This window comes from Grampus griseus (genome assembly GCF_964374135.1).
Source record: "Grampus griseus genome assembly, chromosome: 5".
Taxonomy (NCBI): domain Eukaryota; kingdom Metazoa; phylum Chordata; class Mammalia; order Artiodactyla; family Delphinidae; genus Grampus; species Grampus griseus.
The window spans coordinates 48,386,184-48,401,852 of record NC_138998.1 but is presented as its reverse complement, the minus strand read 5'-3'; positions in this window follow the sequence as shown (position 1 = coordinate 48,401,852).

Genomic DNA, 15,669 nt, shown 5'->3' with positions numbered 1-15,669 from the left:
TGCCCCGGTCCGGGAAGATCCCACATGCCACGGAGCGGATGGGCCCGTGGGCCATGGCCACTGGGCCTACGCGTCCGGAGCCTGTGCTCCGCGGCGGGAGAGGCCACGGCAGTGGGAGGCTCGCATACCGCAAAAAAAAAAAAAAAAAAAAGAATTGTGGGCAATTCCCCCCCCGCCCCCCCTCCTTGTTCTCAATGTCACACACAGCTTAAATTAGTCATTATTTCTATGGCCATTACTAAAATCTTGTTAAACTACCAAATTGAAAGAATTATGGAGATCTTATTTTTGTCTTAATTCATGAGCTTTGGGTTGTTCATTATTTTCCTGAGTCATTTTGAAACCCAGGATGCTGCTCAGGACCTCAAATTACGGTGATTTTATACTCTACTGTTCGGTTTTTTCCACATGGAGAACAGAGTCTAATGTGGATCTAATTGAGTTAATATAATAAGTGCACTTTTCATGTGAGCAAATCCCCGGTGGATTGCTGCTTTCTCTTTGAATATGAATCACAGGTTAGGAAATCTATAAATACCAAAGCAAATTTGCTTGTGCATCTAAAGGAGGAAAGATACCTTGTCATATCTTATTTTATATTCAAAATTCCTTTTCACTGAAGGCGAGATATTTACTTTCTAAGTCTTTGACTAGTAGTAGATTTCTCAGTACCTTCTCCAGGTAGAAAGTAAGATAAGTGAGTGAAGACGGACGACAAAATAACGATAATACAAACCGGTCTCGAGTCTCATCCAAACTATGTTTTCGAAACATCACATAAGAATTCGCGTTTCACATTGATTTTTATGCCTTTACATTAATGGTTTGCTCACTCCTGAATCTTGCTTGTTCAAATTGAACAAGCAGCAGTGACAGGCAGGAATGATTCTGTTCTCTCTCGTCTTCTAAAAATGGCTTCAGGCAAAAATCCCATCTTTCTCTTCTACTTTCCAGATGAAATCAGAGAGTGGGATGGTACCTGTTCCAAAAAGAGGGCAGCAGCTTGAGGTCTCTGGTGGAGACAGTCATCCTGATTTGAATCTGTATTAGTCAGGGATCCCGTAGGGCATCAGGAGCTCCTGGCAATTGCTACGAAGCTTTTCTCCATCTTCCACTTGATCATCACGCTGCTTTCACTAAGCTTTTGAAGTCCCTCTATCATCATGCATTGATTTATTAACCAACGTTTATTAAGCGACTGTTATGTGCCAACGCTGCCCCAGGTGATGGGAACCCAAACATACCATTGTTATTCTCAAGGACAAAGTTTGTTGATCTCTTAATCCCTTGGGGTTCCTAGAACAGGTAAGCATTAAGCCCTTAACAACCCCAGCAAGCCCATTCTGGGCGTCACAGAACTGAAAAATCTAAAGTAATGAGTGCTTTAATCAGATTTCTATCTTCCAATCTGGCTTTGTGGACTCGAGGGAAAGATCTGGAAGAGAAGTAGGGGGAACACTGACATTCCTTGCCTAGTTCCTTTACATAATCCATAACCAGCCTTTTCTGTGGGCGTCATAACATTTGGGAGTGGCTAGTGTCATTCTGAATCTGAGATATTTATGTTGCTCTGTAAGCTTAAATCTTCCTCATGTCTTCTCAGCTGTATCATCAACAACTAGAGAAAGGAGAAGGGGCCGTGCCTTCTATTTATTTGGAATCTGCATATGGCATTATGCACCCAGTAGGTTCTAAATACATGCTCTTAAGAGACATACAAATACATGTCACTGATTCATCACCAAGCTTGTTCCCAGTGTGAATGGACAGACCGGTGTTGGCACCAGCTGCCTGGGGGGGAACATCCTCCTTGTTCCCTAATTGGCTCCTTTAAACACCAGCCTATCCACCCCAGGTCTCTCTTTTACATATTCAACACACCCTACACATCTGTGATACCATGTTCACATCATCAGAGCTACAATAACCTCTGAGGTAGTTCAAAAATTCTGAAAAAAAAACACAACTAAGCACAAGGCTAGGCAGACAACACAAGTTCAGAAGATATTTGGAGTTGAAACCAATGTTCCAGAGGACTCTTAGGAGGTCTTTCTGAGACCCGGTGAACGTGACTTACTCTAGGCTCCCTCTAAAATACATCCCAACCCTGCTCTCCTCCCTCTTCCCCAAACTGCCCTGGAGGGCACAAGGCATGCTCGGTGCTGCATCCTGAGTGACTGGAGTTTACCTTCCTGATAACATTCCCCTGTTGCTGTTTGAAACAAACAAAAACAAGCATATGGGGCCAAGAGGGCAGCCAAGAGGTGCTCCTGCGTATTGGTTACAGGTTCAAACCTGGGTGCAAATTCAGGCTCTCACTTGCCACTTTGGTGATTTAAGATCAATTATGGAACTTCCTTAATGCTCATTTCCTGATCTATAAAATTGGGGTAATGATAGTGCATACCTCATTGTTTTACTGAGGATTAACTGATGAAGTGAGTGGCAGGTGTTTAGCAGAGAGCCTGGCACAGAGCAAGGAGTCTAAATGAAGTTTCTCCAAGAGCATTCTTCTGAAGCGCTGTTTTCATTTGCTTCCTGGGATCCATCCTGTCCTTCTCAACTTTTCGTAGTTTCTAGAATCCCTGTTCTTGAATGTCTCCTCTGATTGGCTGCCTCTGCCACTTCTCTCTCTCACCCATAGCTCCAACTGGAGGTAAGACTCTGCGGTACCCCAGCCCGAAGCTCTAGCTCCCAGCTGTGCGTGTTCCCAACAAGTGCTTCATGGGCAGATGGCATTGCAGGAAGACCTGAGAGTCAAAGGTCTGCCTGACCCCAGCTCACTCTCCACCCAGCTACTCCTGGCTGGTTAAAGATGGTTTGTGGCCTGTATGAGTTAACACAATAAAGAATAATTTTGCTTGATTACAAGTTATAAACGTGTTTTGATTTTTATAGGTATCAAGATGTTTAGTAAATATTTGTTGCATGATTGAGATATTTATTGAGGACTTGTTATAGGCAAAGCTCAGTGGCAGGCACAGTAGAAAAGGCACAGACAGATATAATTTCATTTTTGCTCAAAAAACTTACAATCTAATAGGCATTTACATAAATACTAATATAATGAATACTGCTTTGTTATATATTCCGTAGACAAGGTTCAAGATACTGTAACTTTAGTCCTTTAAAACATCTTTTTCATCTTGTAAAATGCATAGAACCCTTTAAAGGAAAAAACTATTTCAGGTCACCAGCATTCACATAAAAACTCTGTCCTTCCAAAGTAACCATTAAGAGAATGAAAAGGCAAGGTATAGAGTAGAGAAGATATTGGTGACACATATAACTGTTGTGTCAGCAACACAGGGGAAATACAGGCAAAGACTTGAACGGGTACTTTCTTTCAAAAAGCTATCCAAATATCCAAAAATGTGTCCAAGGTTCCCAATTAGTAATCATGGGAAAGCAAATTAAAATTAAAGTTACATCTACCTTTATGGAGAAAATTAATAAAACTGACTATGCCAAGTTTGGGTGAGGATTTAGAGCTGTGGAAACTGATATATTGCTGGTGGGAGTGTAAATGAGGACAAACACTTTGGAGAACAGTTTGGCATTGTTTACTGAAGTGGAAGATACAGGCACTCTCTTACTCAGGATTTTCACTCTTAGGCATATCCCCAAAAGAAACATGTGCCCACGCATCAGAAGACATACACAAGGATGTTCATAGCAGCACTACTACCTCCACCTGAAAACAACCCAAATGGCCAGCAACAGTAGACTGGATAAACTGTGGTATATAGTGTGGAACACTAGAAGAGCAATAAAAATGAATAAACTACAGCCGAATACAAGAAAACAGATAAATCTCACAAGTATCACATTGAGTGAAAGAAGCCAGACCAAAAACGTATATACTGTGTGCTTCCATTTATATAAACTTCAGAAAAAGGCAAAACCAACTGTCAAGGGATGCACGCTAGCGGTAAAAGAATAAGGAAAAGCAAGTAAGTAACTGACATAAAAGTCAAGATAGTGTTTGTCTTCAGGAGGGTGGGAAAGGGATTGGAACGGCCACAGCCCACTCCTCGGATGCTGGCACTGTTTAATTTCTTACCCTGGGAAGTGAATACATGGCAGCATTTCATCAAGCTGTATATTTATGTGGTATGTACATTTTGTATGCATATGCTATTTAAGAGTTGAAAAAACCTTTTTTTTAAAAAAAAGAGGAAGATAAAAAACTTACAGATATTTCAGTGTGGCGTTTAGGTGGATCATAGCAGAGAGAGGCTCTTGGCTTTGTGGGTTATTTACTGTTAAGCTTCAAGAAAGAGTTTCAGAGAAAATGTGGGGCAGTGGCCCCATTCCTAAGGATTAGGAAAAAATAGATTTTAAGGAAATAGAGGCCGATAGTAAAGACTTGCAAAAAGTTTTCTGATGATGAGAAGGGGTATGATGAAGTAGCTTAATTGGGCAAAAAGTTTAAATTTTTATTCTATTTTATTTTTAAGTCTGTGAGAGACTTCAATAAGAAGACACAAGGAAAGGAAGATAATTGATGGATAACGTCTAGGACTATGAACCATAGGCAGCAGGATTGGCTGTCACTGGGAGGAGGTTACTTCCTCAGTGATGGGCATAAAGGAAAAGCTCTAGGGAAATGGAAAGGAGAGGATCAAAGAGAATCAGCTGAGAATCAGAGGCCCCCCCTTCTGCTCAGAAGGCGATGCTAAAGTAGCCTTGGGGACCTGAGAGAGTTGGAACTGCCCTAGCCAAATCCCAGGGCTGTGGGTAACCATCCAGGTCCAGCTGAAGTTGGTAGTAAGAATTTAGTAAGATTCAATCAGCAAGGCTTTGGGGATTCTCTGCAAAACACAATACTTTGAGAATAATAGGAGTAAATATAAACGGGACAGTGCCATTTATCACGGTCTGCATATTGATGGTAAGGGCAGGCATTACTCTAGATGTATGTGTGGGTAAGTTCAGAAAACTGAAGGGGTCAGAAAAATACTGTTTCCTTGTTTTTCTCATTAACGGAACAGACAAGATTATTTTCTAGGCATTGAGAGATTGAGAAAGTCTTAAAGAAAATGAAGAAAATTTGAAAGAGCCATTGAAGGCAATGGAGGAAGGAGCTGATGAAAGTCAAGGGTGACACTGAGAGCCTGGCTGAGGTTTTAAGCTGTGAGTCTGCTGTTGCACGAATTTGTGTGGTTGTAGGATTTTCTCCAGTAGCACTCAGCTTCTTGGAGAAGGAAAAAGAAAACTGCAGCACTAATCAGGTACCATATTTTGCTAGATGGGTGTAGCAAGACACAGGGGGAATGGGTGGTGGCAGGGAATTTGAAGATGCTGGCAAAGAGTGGTTTAGGCTCTTGCCATGAGGTTCAGTGTTGGAAAGAAAAGCCAGGAAAGAAACTTCTGGATAAAATGGAAGTGCCATGGTCAAAGAATAAGGGCAGAAAAAGTGGAGTCATGAGAGCTTTGGAAAGATTGAAGATTGTGGTCACTTGGAAGGCTATTAAGACATCTGTTTCAGCTCACAGCAGTTTCTATGGTGGGTGTTGGTGGCGGAAGTGGAGAAGAGGTCATTAAAATAAGGAGGTCTAGGAACTGCAGGGCTAAGTGATTGGATAAATGTCCTAAATGAACATTAAAAGCTTCATAGGGTGGTAACGAGTTTTCAAATTTTATGCCAAACACGATTGAATATTCTGGCTGCCTGGACTGCTGTGTTCAGAAGAATTCTGAGGCCATTTTTAGGGTCAGATAGAAAGAGTACCATGATAGATTAGCAATGTTTGCTCCTAGGAGGAGGGAAAAGTAATAATTGTGCCATACATTTGTGATACCTGTTGAAAGAGTATGACAGGAGTTGAGATGGACAAGAAAACTGAGTGAGGGATGACCCAGGAATTCAAAGAATGAGAGGTAGTGATTAGTTCAAGATTAATTGCATGCAGTAAATGTTAATCACAAGCTGATTTTCTTTACTTTCTAAATAGGCTTTAGATCCTTCCTCCCTCCTCGCTCCTCAGCTAGTTACTTTCATGAATCCAAGCCTCTATCCATTTTTAAATTGGCCTACAGTCTCCCCTCACCAGCATTTTTGAGGTTTGCCTAATCAAAGGTCATTCAGTGGAAATCCGTACAGCAATGTCCATACGCATTTAAGGAATTCCAAACTGTTCTTGCAAAACCCCACTGGGCCCTAAGGAATACTCTCAGGGCTTTTCAGAAGGGAAAGAAAGTAAATTGAATCTTTTATAGAAGACATGCTTTTGTTATCTGTAAAATTGAACTGGCTATTTAGAATATGATTGCTCTGTACTTGGAACAGTGGAATGATGGGCTAAATAATAGCTCCACTTTATTGATCATGCATATTATTTCAATTAATATTTATGATGGCCCTATGGATCAGATACCCCTTATTGTGTATTTTGTTATTTTAAACTATTTTTTAAATTACAAAAGAATGCACCCTCCTTGTAATAGAAGGTGGAGGTATGCACAGTATAAATCGAAAATCTCTTAACGTGTCGTCCTTCACTCTTGCTGTATCTCTGGTAGAGACAGTGGCAGAGACAGTAATGAAAGCCAGCTGTGTCTAACTAAAGACACTTTAATCTCTGTTTTATTACTTAAACGCTACTGCCTAGCCCTGGTCTTTTCAGGAAAGGTATCACAATGAACAGAAAAGATACTCAGCAGAGATGCTGTGGACTACTGTTTGTCCGTTATTTACTAAACAGAAAAATGAGGCAATGTCAAGAGAGTGAAATCTGCTGTGAATAAAGAAGTTTTATCAAGACAGGATGATCTAAACTGGCTCTGTGTGCGGTTCTGGACTTGCTCATAAAAGCAAGTGAACTTCCATTCCAGCCAAAGTTGGAATACTAAGGACAGGTTTTACCCTCCCATCTGAAAAAAAAGCAAAAAACTAGACAGAATATAAGAAACAACCAGGACAATGAATGAACTTGAACATCAGCAAAGAAAGACAGTGAGTGCTATGGTTGTCCCAGTTCCTGCTTGCAGAGAATGTCCAAGCTGGGGCACTGGCAGGGGGAACGCAGGTGGCCCAGTGGCTCCTCTGAGTGAAAAAGATGAAGTGGGGAATCTGGGGTAGACAAGGCAGCTGGAGTTCTCTGGAAAGAGTGGCAGAGAGGAGAAAGCTGCATGCACAGAGAGCTTCAGACATCTACAGAAGGTCCCCCTTGTGTCTTCAGCTTCATACTGATTGGCACGTGAAACTATGTGGGGCTAGTAAATGAACCAACCAAAAGGATTATGGAGAACATAGCTGGGGTTCACGCAGAGCTGCGAATAGTTTCTGATCCCACCAGCTAGAATGGAAAACCTCATAATCCACAGCAGATAGAGTACTGAAAAGTTCTTTGCGTCATGAGAGGAACAAAACTAGTTCTACAATAAATGCTGCTCTGGTTCCACCTGAAATACCTTAAGAAGGATCAAACTGTGTCTAGGTAACTTAATTGTGTACTGGAACAAATCTCATGAATGCTTACAGGTACCCCAAAGTATCCAGCACTCAAAAAGGTAAAATTGTCAATGTCTAACATCTAGTCAAAAATTAGCCATCCCTGTGTGCGAACACAGGTCACTGGCCACGCGCCCTTCCGGGGAGCCTGTGCAGCCCGCCACTGCCGGGGTCCCGGGATCCAGGGACAACTCCCCCGGGAGAACGCACAGGCGCGCCTCAGGCTGCAACGTCTCGCCGGCCTCTGCCGCAGCAGGCCCGCCCCACACTCCGTGCCCCTCCCTACCCCCGGGCCTGAGTGAGCCAGAGACTCCGAATCAGCGGCTCCTTTAACCCCGTCCTGTCTGAGCAAAGAACAGACGCCCTCCGGCGACCTACACGCACAGGCGGGGCTAAATCCAAAGCTGAGCCCCTGGGAGCTGTGAGAACAAAGAAGAGAAAGGGAAATCTCTCCCAGCAGCCTCAGAAGCAGCGAATTAAAGCTCCACAATCAACTTGATATACCCTGCATCTGTGGAATACCTGAATAGACAACCAATCATCCCAAATTAAGGAGCCCTGTGGATGAAAGGCTCTTGGGGCTGCAGCCAGGAGTCAGTGCTGTGCCTCTGAGGTGGGAGAGCCAACTTCAGGACACTGATCCACAGGAGACCTCCCAGCTGCACATAATATCAAACAGCAAAAATTTCCGAGAGATCTCCATCTCAACGCCAGCACCCAGCTTCACTCAACGACCAGCAAGCTACAGTGCTGGACATCCTATGCCAAACAACTAGCAAGACAGGAACACAACCCCACCCATTAGCAGAGAGGCGGCCCAAAATCATAATAAGTCTACAGACACCCCAAAACACACCACCAGACGTGGACCTGCACACCAGAAAGACAAGATCTAGCCTCATCCACCAGAACACAGGCACTAGTACCCTCCACCAGGAAGCCGACACAACCCACTGAACCAACCTTAGCCACTGGGGACAGACACAAAAAACAAAGGAACTACGAACTTTCAGCCTGCAAAAAAGGAGACCCCAAACACAGTAAGATAAGCAAAATGAAAAGACAGAAAAACACACCGCAGATGAAGGAGCAAGATAAAAACCCATCAGACCTAACAAATGAAGAGGAAATAGGCAGTCTACCTGAAAAAGAATTCAGAATAATGATAGTAAGGTTGATCCGAAATCTTGGAGATAGAATGGACAATAGAATGGACAAAATGCAAGAATCAGTTAACAAGAACCTAGAAGAACTAAAGATGAAACAAGCAACGATGAACAACACAATAAATGAAATTAAAAGTACTCTAGATGGGATCAATAGCAGAATAACTGAGGCAGAAGAACGGATAAGTGACCTGGAAGATAAAATAGTGGAAATAACTACTGCAGAGCAGAATAAAGAAAAAAGAATGAAAAGAACTGAGGACAGTCTCAGAGACCTCTGGGACAACATTAAACGTACCAACATTCGAATTATAGGGGTTCCAGAAGAAGAAGAGAAAAAGAAAGGGACTGAGAAAATATTTGAAGAGATTATAGTTGAAAACTTCCCTAATATGGGAAAGGAAATAGTTAATCAAGTCCAGGAAGCACAGAGAGTCCCATACAGGATAAATCCAAGGAGAAATACGCCAAGACACATATTAATCAAACTGTCAAAAATTAAATACAAAGAAAACATATTAAAAGCAGCAAGGGAAAAACAACAAATAACACACAAGGGAATCCCCATAAGGTTAACAGCTGATCTTTCAGCAGAAACTCTGCAAGCCAGAAGGGAGTGGCAGGACATATTGAAAGTGTTGAAGGAGAAAAACCTGCAACCAAGATTACTCTACCCAGCAAGGATCTCATTCAGATTTGATGGAGAAATTAAAACCTTTAGAGACAAGCAAAAGCTGAGAGAGTTCAGCACCACCAAACCAGCTCTACAACAACTGCTAAAGGAACTTCTCTAGGCAAGAAACACAAAAGAAGGAAAAGACCTACAATAACAAACCCAAAACAATTAAGAAAATGGGAATGGGAACACACATATCGATAATTACCTTAAATGTAAATGGACTAAATGCTCCCACCAAAAGACACAGATTGGCTGAATGGATACAAAAACAAGACCCATATATTTGCTGTCTACAAGAGACCCACTTCAGACCTAGAGACACATACAGACTGAAAGTAAGGGGATGGAAAAAGGTATTTCATGCAAATGGAAACCAAAAGAAAGCTGGAGTAGCAATTCTCATATCAGACAAAATAGACTTTAAAACAAAGACTATTAGAAGAGACAAAGAAGGACACTACATAATGATCAAGGGAGCGATCCAAGAGGAAGATATAACAATTGTAAATATTTATGCACCCAACATAGGTGCACCTCAATACATAAGGCAAATACTGACAACCATAAAAGGGGAAATCGACAGTAACACATTCATAGTAGGGGACTTTAACACCCCACTTTCACCAATGGACAGATCATCCAAAATGAAAATAAATAAGGAAACACAAGCTTTAAATGATACATTAAATGAGATGGAGTTAATTGATATTTATAGGACATTCCATCCAAAAACAACAGAATACACATTTTTCTCAAGTGCTCATGGAACATTCTCCAGGATAGATCATATCTTGGGTCACAAATCAAGCCTTGGTAAATTTAAGAAAATTGAAATTGTATCAAATATCTTTTCCGACCACAACGCTATGAGACTCGATATCAATCACAGGAGAAGATCTGTAAAAAATACAAACACATGGAGGCTAAACAATACACTACTTAATAACGAAGTGATCACTGAAGAAATCAAAGGGGAAATCAAAAAATACCTAGAAACAAATGACAATGGAGACACGACGACTCAAAATCTATGGGATGCAGCAAAAGCAGTTCTAAGAGGGAAGTTTATAGCAATACAATCTTACCTTAAGAAACAGGAAACATCTCGAATAAACAACCTAACCTTGCACCTAAAGCAATTAGAGAAAGAAGAACAAAAAAAACCCAAAGTTAGCAGGAGGAAAGAAATCATAAAAATCAGATCAGAAATAAATGAAAAAGAAATGAAGGAAACGATAGCAAAGATCAATAAAACTAAAAGCTGGTTTTTTGAAAGGATAAACAAAATTGATAAACCATTAGCCAGACTCATCAAGAAAAAAAGGGAGAAGACTCAAATCAATAGAATTAGAAATGAAAAAGGAGAAGTAACGACTGACACTGCAGAAATACAAAAGATCATGAGAGATTACTACAAGCAACTCTATGCCAATAAAATGGACAACCTGGAAGAAATGGACAAATTCTTAGAAAGGCACAACCTGCCAAGACTGAATCAGGAAGAAATAGAAAATATGAACAGACCAATCACAAGCACTGAAATTGAAACTGTGATTAAAAATCTTCCAACAAGCAAAAGCCCAGGACCAGATGGCTTCACAGGCGAATTCTATCAAACATTTAGAGAAGAGCTATCACCTATCCTTCTCAGACTCTTCCAAAATATAGCAGAGGGAGGAACACTCCCCAACTCATTCTACGAGGCCACCATCACCCTGATACCAAAACCAGACAAGGATGTCACAAAGAAAGAAAACTACAGGCCAATATCACTGATGAACATAGATGCAAAGATCCTCAACAAAATACTAGCAAACAGAATCCAACAGCACATTAAACGGATCATACACCATGATCAAGTGGGGTTTATTCCAAGAATGCAAGGATTCTTCAATATACGCAAATCAATCAACGTGATACACCATATTAACAAATTGAAGGAGAAAAACCATATGATCATCTCAATAGATGCAGAGAAAGCTTTTGACAAAATTCAACACCCATTTATGATAAAAACCCTGCAGAAAGTAGGCATAGAGGGAACTTTCCTCAACATAATAAAGGCCATATATGACAAACCCACAGCCAACATCATCCTCAATGGTGAAAAACTGAAAGCATTTCCACTAAGATCAGGAACAAGACAAGGTTGCCCACTCTCACCACTCTTATTCAACATAGTTTTGGAAGTTTTAGCCACAGCAATCAGAGAAGAAAAGGAAATAAAAGGAATCCAAATCGGAAAAGAAGAAGTAAAGCTGTCACTGTTTGCAGATGACATGATACTATACATACAGAACCCTAAAGATGCTACCAGAAAACTACTAGAGCTAATCAATGAATTTGGTAAAGTAGCAGGATACAAAATTAATGCACAGAAATCTCTGGCATTCCTATACACTAAGGATGAAAAATCTGAAAGTGAAATCAAGAAAACACTCCCATTTACCATTGCAACAAAAAGAATAAAATATCTAGGAATAAACCTACCTAAGGAGACAAAAGACTTGTATGCAGAAAATTATAAGACACTGATGAAAGAAATTAAAAATGATACAAATAGATGGAGAGATATACCATGTTCTTGGATTGGAAGAATCAACATTGTGAAAATGACTCTACTACCCAAAGCAATCTACAGATTCAATGCAATCCCTATGAAACTACCACTGGCATTTTTCACAGAACTAGAACAAAAAATCTCACAATTTGTATGGAAACACAAAAGACCCCGAATAGCCAAAGCAATTTTGAGAACGAAAAATGGAGCTGGAGGAATCAGGCTTCCTGACTTCAGACTATACTACAAAGCTACAGTAATCAAGACAGTATGGTACTGGCACAAAAACAGAAATATAGATCAATGGAACAGGATAGAAAGCCCAGAGATAAACCCACGCACATATGGTCACCTTGTCTTTGACAAAGGAGGCAGAAATGTACAGTGGAGAAAGGACAGTGTATTCAATAAGTGGTGCTGGGAAAACTGGACAGCTACATGTAAAAGTATGAGATTAGATCACTCCCTAACACCATACACAAAAATAAGCTCAAAATGGATTAAAGACTTAAATGTAAGGCCAGAAACTATCAAACTCTTAGAGGAAAACATAGGCAGAACACTCTATGACATAAATCACAGCAAGATCCTTTTTGACCCACCTCCTAGAGAAATGGAAATAAAAACAAAAGTAAACAAATGGGACCTAATGAAACTTAAAAACTTTTGCGCAGCAAAGGAAACCATAAAGAAGACCAAAAGACAACCCTCAGAATGGGAGAAAATATTTGCAAATGAAGCAACTGACAAAGGATTAATCTCCAAAATTTATAAGCAGCTCGTGCAGCTTAATAACAAAAGAACAAACAACCCAATCCAAAAATGGGCAGAAGACCTAAATAGACATTTCTCCAAAGAAGATATACAGAGTGCCAACAAACACATGAAAGAATGCTCAACATCACTAATCATTAGAGAAATGCAAATCAAAACTACAATGAGATATCATCTCACACCAGTCAGAATGGCCATCATCAAAAAATCTAGAAACAATAAATGCTGGAGAGGGTGTGGAGAAAAGGGAACCCTCTTACACTGTTGGTGGGAATGTAAATTGATACAGCCACTGTGGAGAACAGTATGGAGGTTCCTTAAAAAGCTACAAATAGAACTACCATATGACCCAGCAATCCCACTACTGGGCATATACCCTGAGAAAACCATAATTCAAAAAGAGTCATGTACCAAAATGTTCATTGCAGCTCTATTTACAATAGCCCAGAGATGGAAACAACCTAAGTGTCCATCATCGGATGAATGGATAAAGAAGATGTGGCACATATATACAATGGAATATTACTCAGCCATAAAAAGAGACGAAATTGAGCTATTTGTAATGAGGTGGATAGACCTAGAGTCTGTCATACAGAGTGAAGTAAGTCAGAAAGAGAGAGACAAATACCGTATGCTAACACATATATATGGAATTTAAGAAAAAAAAAATGTCATGAAAAACCTAGGGGTGAAACAGGAATAAAGACACAGACTTACTAAAGAATGGACTTGAGGCTATGGGGAGGGGGAAGGGTAAACGGTGACAAAGCAATAAAGAGGCATGGACATATATACACTACCAAACGTAAGGTAGATAGCTAGTGGGAAGCAGCCGCATAGCACAGGGAGATCAGCTCGGTGCTGTGTGACCGCCTGGAGGGGTGGGATAGGGAGGGTGGGAGGGAGGGTGACGCAAGCGGGAAGAGATATGGGAACATATGTATATATATAACTGATTCATTTTGTTGTGAAGCTGAAACTAACATACCATTGTAAAGCAATTATGCTCCAATAAAGATGTTAAAAAAAAAAAAAATTAGCCATCATGCCTCTTCCTCAACCCATGTCCTCAGTTCTGGTCAATCTGTCCCATCTTATGGCCACCTGCACCTTAGGTGGCAGGTGTTAAATGTGTCTTTCACTCATCTCTGCTACTTTCTCTGAGCTCTCAGCAACTCCTACTTCACTAGACTTTTTCTCCCCCAGGAGAACTCCAGGCCTCACCTCTCGCTCTGCTTTCCTACTAAAGTTGTCTAAAGTCACCTTTTAGAGGAGAGGCAAAAAAAAAATCACTCTAATGGCCCCCAGCTATTTCTTTATAATTCATTTACTCAGAGCTGCCACTTTGGGAGTGAATGATACAGCTTGCCTGACAATTTCTTGATGTTATAATGCCACTCAATACAAAACCCAGCAAACGGTAGGTTTGATAAATAGTGTAGCAGTTTAATGATGGGAAGATTTGCATTCTGGGTGCTCTTCTAAGCAAACCTCCTCAAAGGTACAAGAAGTCTGAGGTTTAGAGACAGAAAACAGGGAAAGCTTAAAATGTGACTTAGCCAGGAAAATAGGACCAAAATAATACAATTCAAAACACATGCTCTAGGGCTTCCCTGGTGGCGCAGTGGTTGAGAGTCCACCTGCCGATGCAGGGGACGCGGGTTCGTGCCCCGGTCCGGGAGGATCCCACATGCCGCGGAGCGGCTGGGCCCGTGAGCCATGGCCTCTGAGCCTGCGCGTTCGGAGCCTGTGCTCCGCAACAGGAGAGGCCACAACAGTGAGAGGCCCGCGTACCGCAAAAAAAAAAAACCAAATAAACACATGCTCTAAAAATAACCACATCTTCCTATGGAGCCTGCCCTCCTTTGTGTAATTAAGCCACGTACTTTAGATATTTTTTATAAAGAATTTGATTTCCTTCTTGGAGAAGAGCTATCAAATTCCAAGATCTGTGCATCATCTAATCTCAGTCTCCTTATTAAAAAACCTCAGGCACTAATAATACAACAAAAACAAAATCAGCATTGAAAAGATTTGAAAATGGAGTGAATTGCAATAATCTCCCCTTTCCAGAGGAAGGTCTCCAAGGCTGCGGATAGACTCATAGGGTTCACCTGGAAACTCTTGGGGTCCTTGGGATGTCCTCTTAGAAAACCAAAGGGACAGACACTCAAGTATTCCTCATATTCCTGCCACGTACCAGACAGTGTTGTGTGCCAAAATCTCAGAGTAAAATGAAGCTAAGACCCAGCCGCTCTCTTAGTGATGTTCTCATTTGGGTAGCTTTGGTTCAGCCTCTTCTGACAGTTTATTCCATATTACCTAATGGTTAAAAGCCCCTATCCTGGAGTCAGTGCATTTTTCTGTGGGTACCAGGAGAAGGCAAGACTGTGAAGGAAGGCAAACACAGCTTTATTCCTCTTCTCCCCCTCCCGTCCTCTCATGCCCTCCGTCAGGGCTGTGGTGGGTAGGGGACCTCGGTGTTCTCAGCCTTAGTTGTAAACTGTCCTGTTTTGTCCAGCTCCTCCTCTAAGTATTGCTCTGCACTCTGTCTCCTCATGACTAAGCCTCACCCCCCCGCCTAGCTCTACTCATTCTTAGAGTTCAAAACTCACTTTGGTATATTTTGGCTTCAACCTAAGGCTAACTTCTTCCAGCCCAGCCAAACTATAAACGAATCTACCTTCTGCAAGAAACATCATTGTTTGGCCACCCCCAGGACTCTCTGTTGGATATTATCCTGGCAATCAGCCCTGCAGGGCTGGTCTGTGAATGGCTTCTGCATGAATGGTCAGGACCTATCCTAGCCCCCTCCCGTTCCTCCCATGAACTGTACTTGGCTGTGTCCTGTTCCTTCCCACTCTTTGTGTATAATATTCCTTCTCCCTGGAACTCTTCTCCCACCATCCTTGCCTTACTGCTCCAAATCAATGCTGCCTTATTTTCACCTGATCAGTGTCATTCTTCAAGTGCTTCAAGTGCTACCCGTCCCCAACAAAGTCTTTTGGGTTTGGGTTGAATTGTGGCCCCCAAA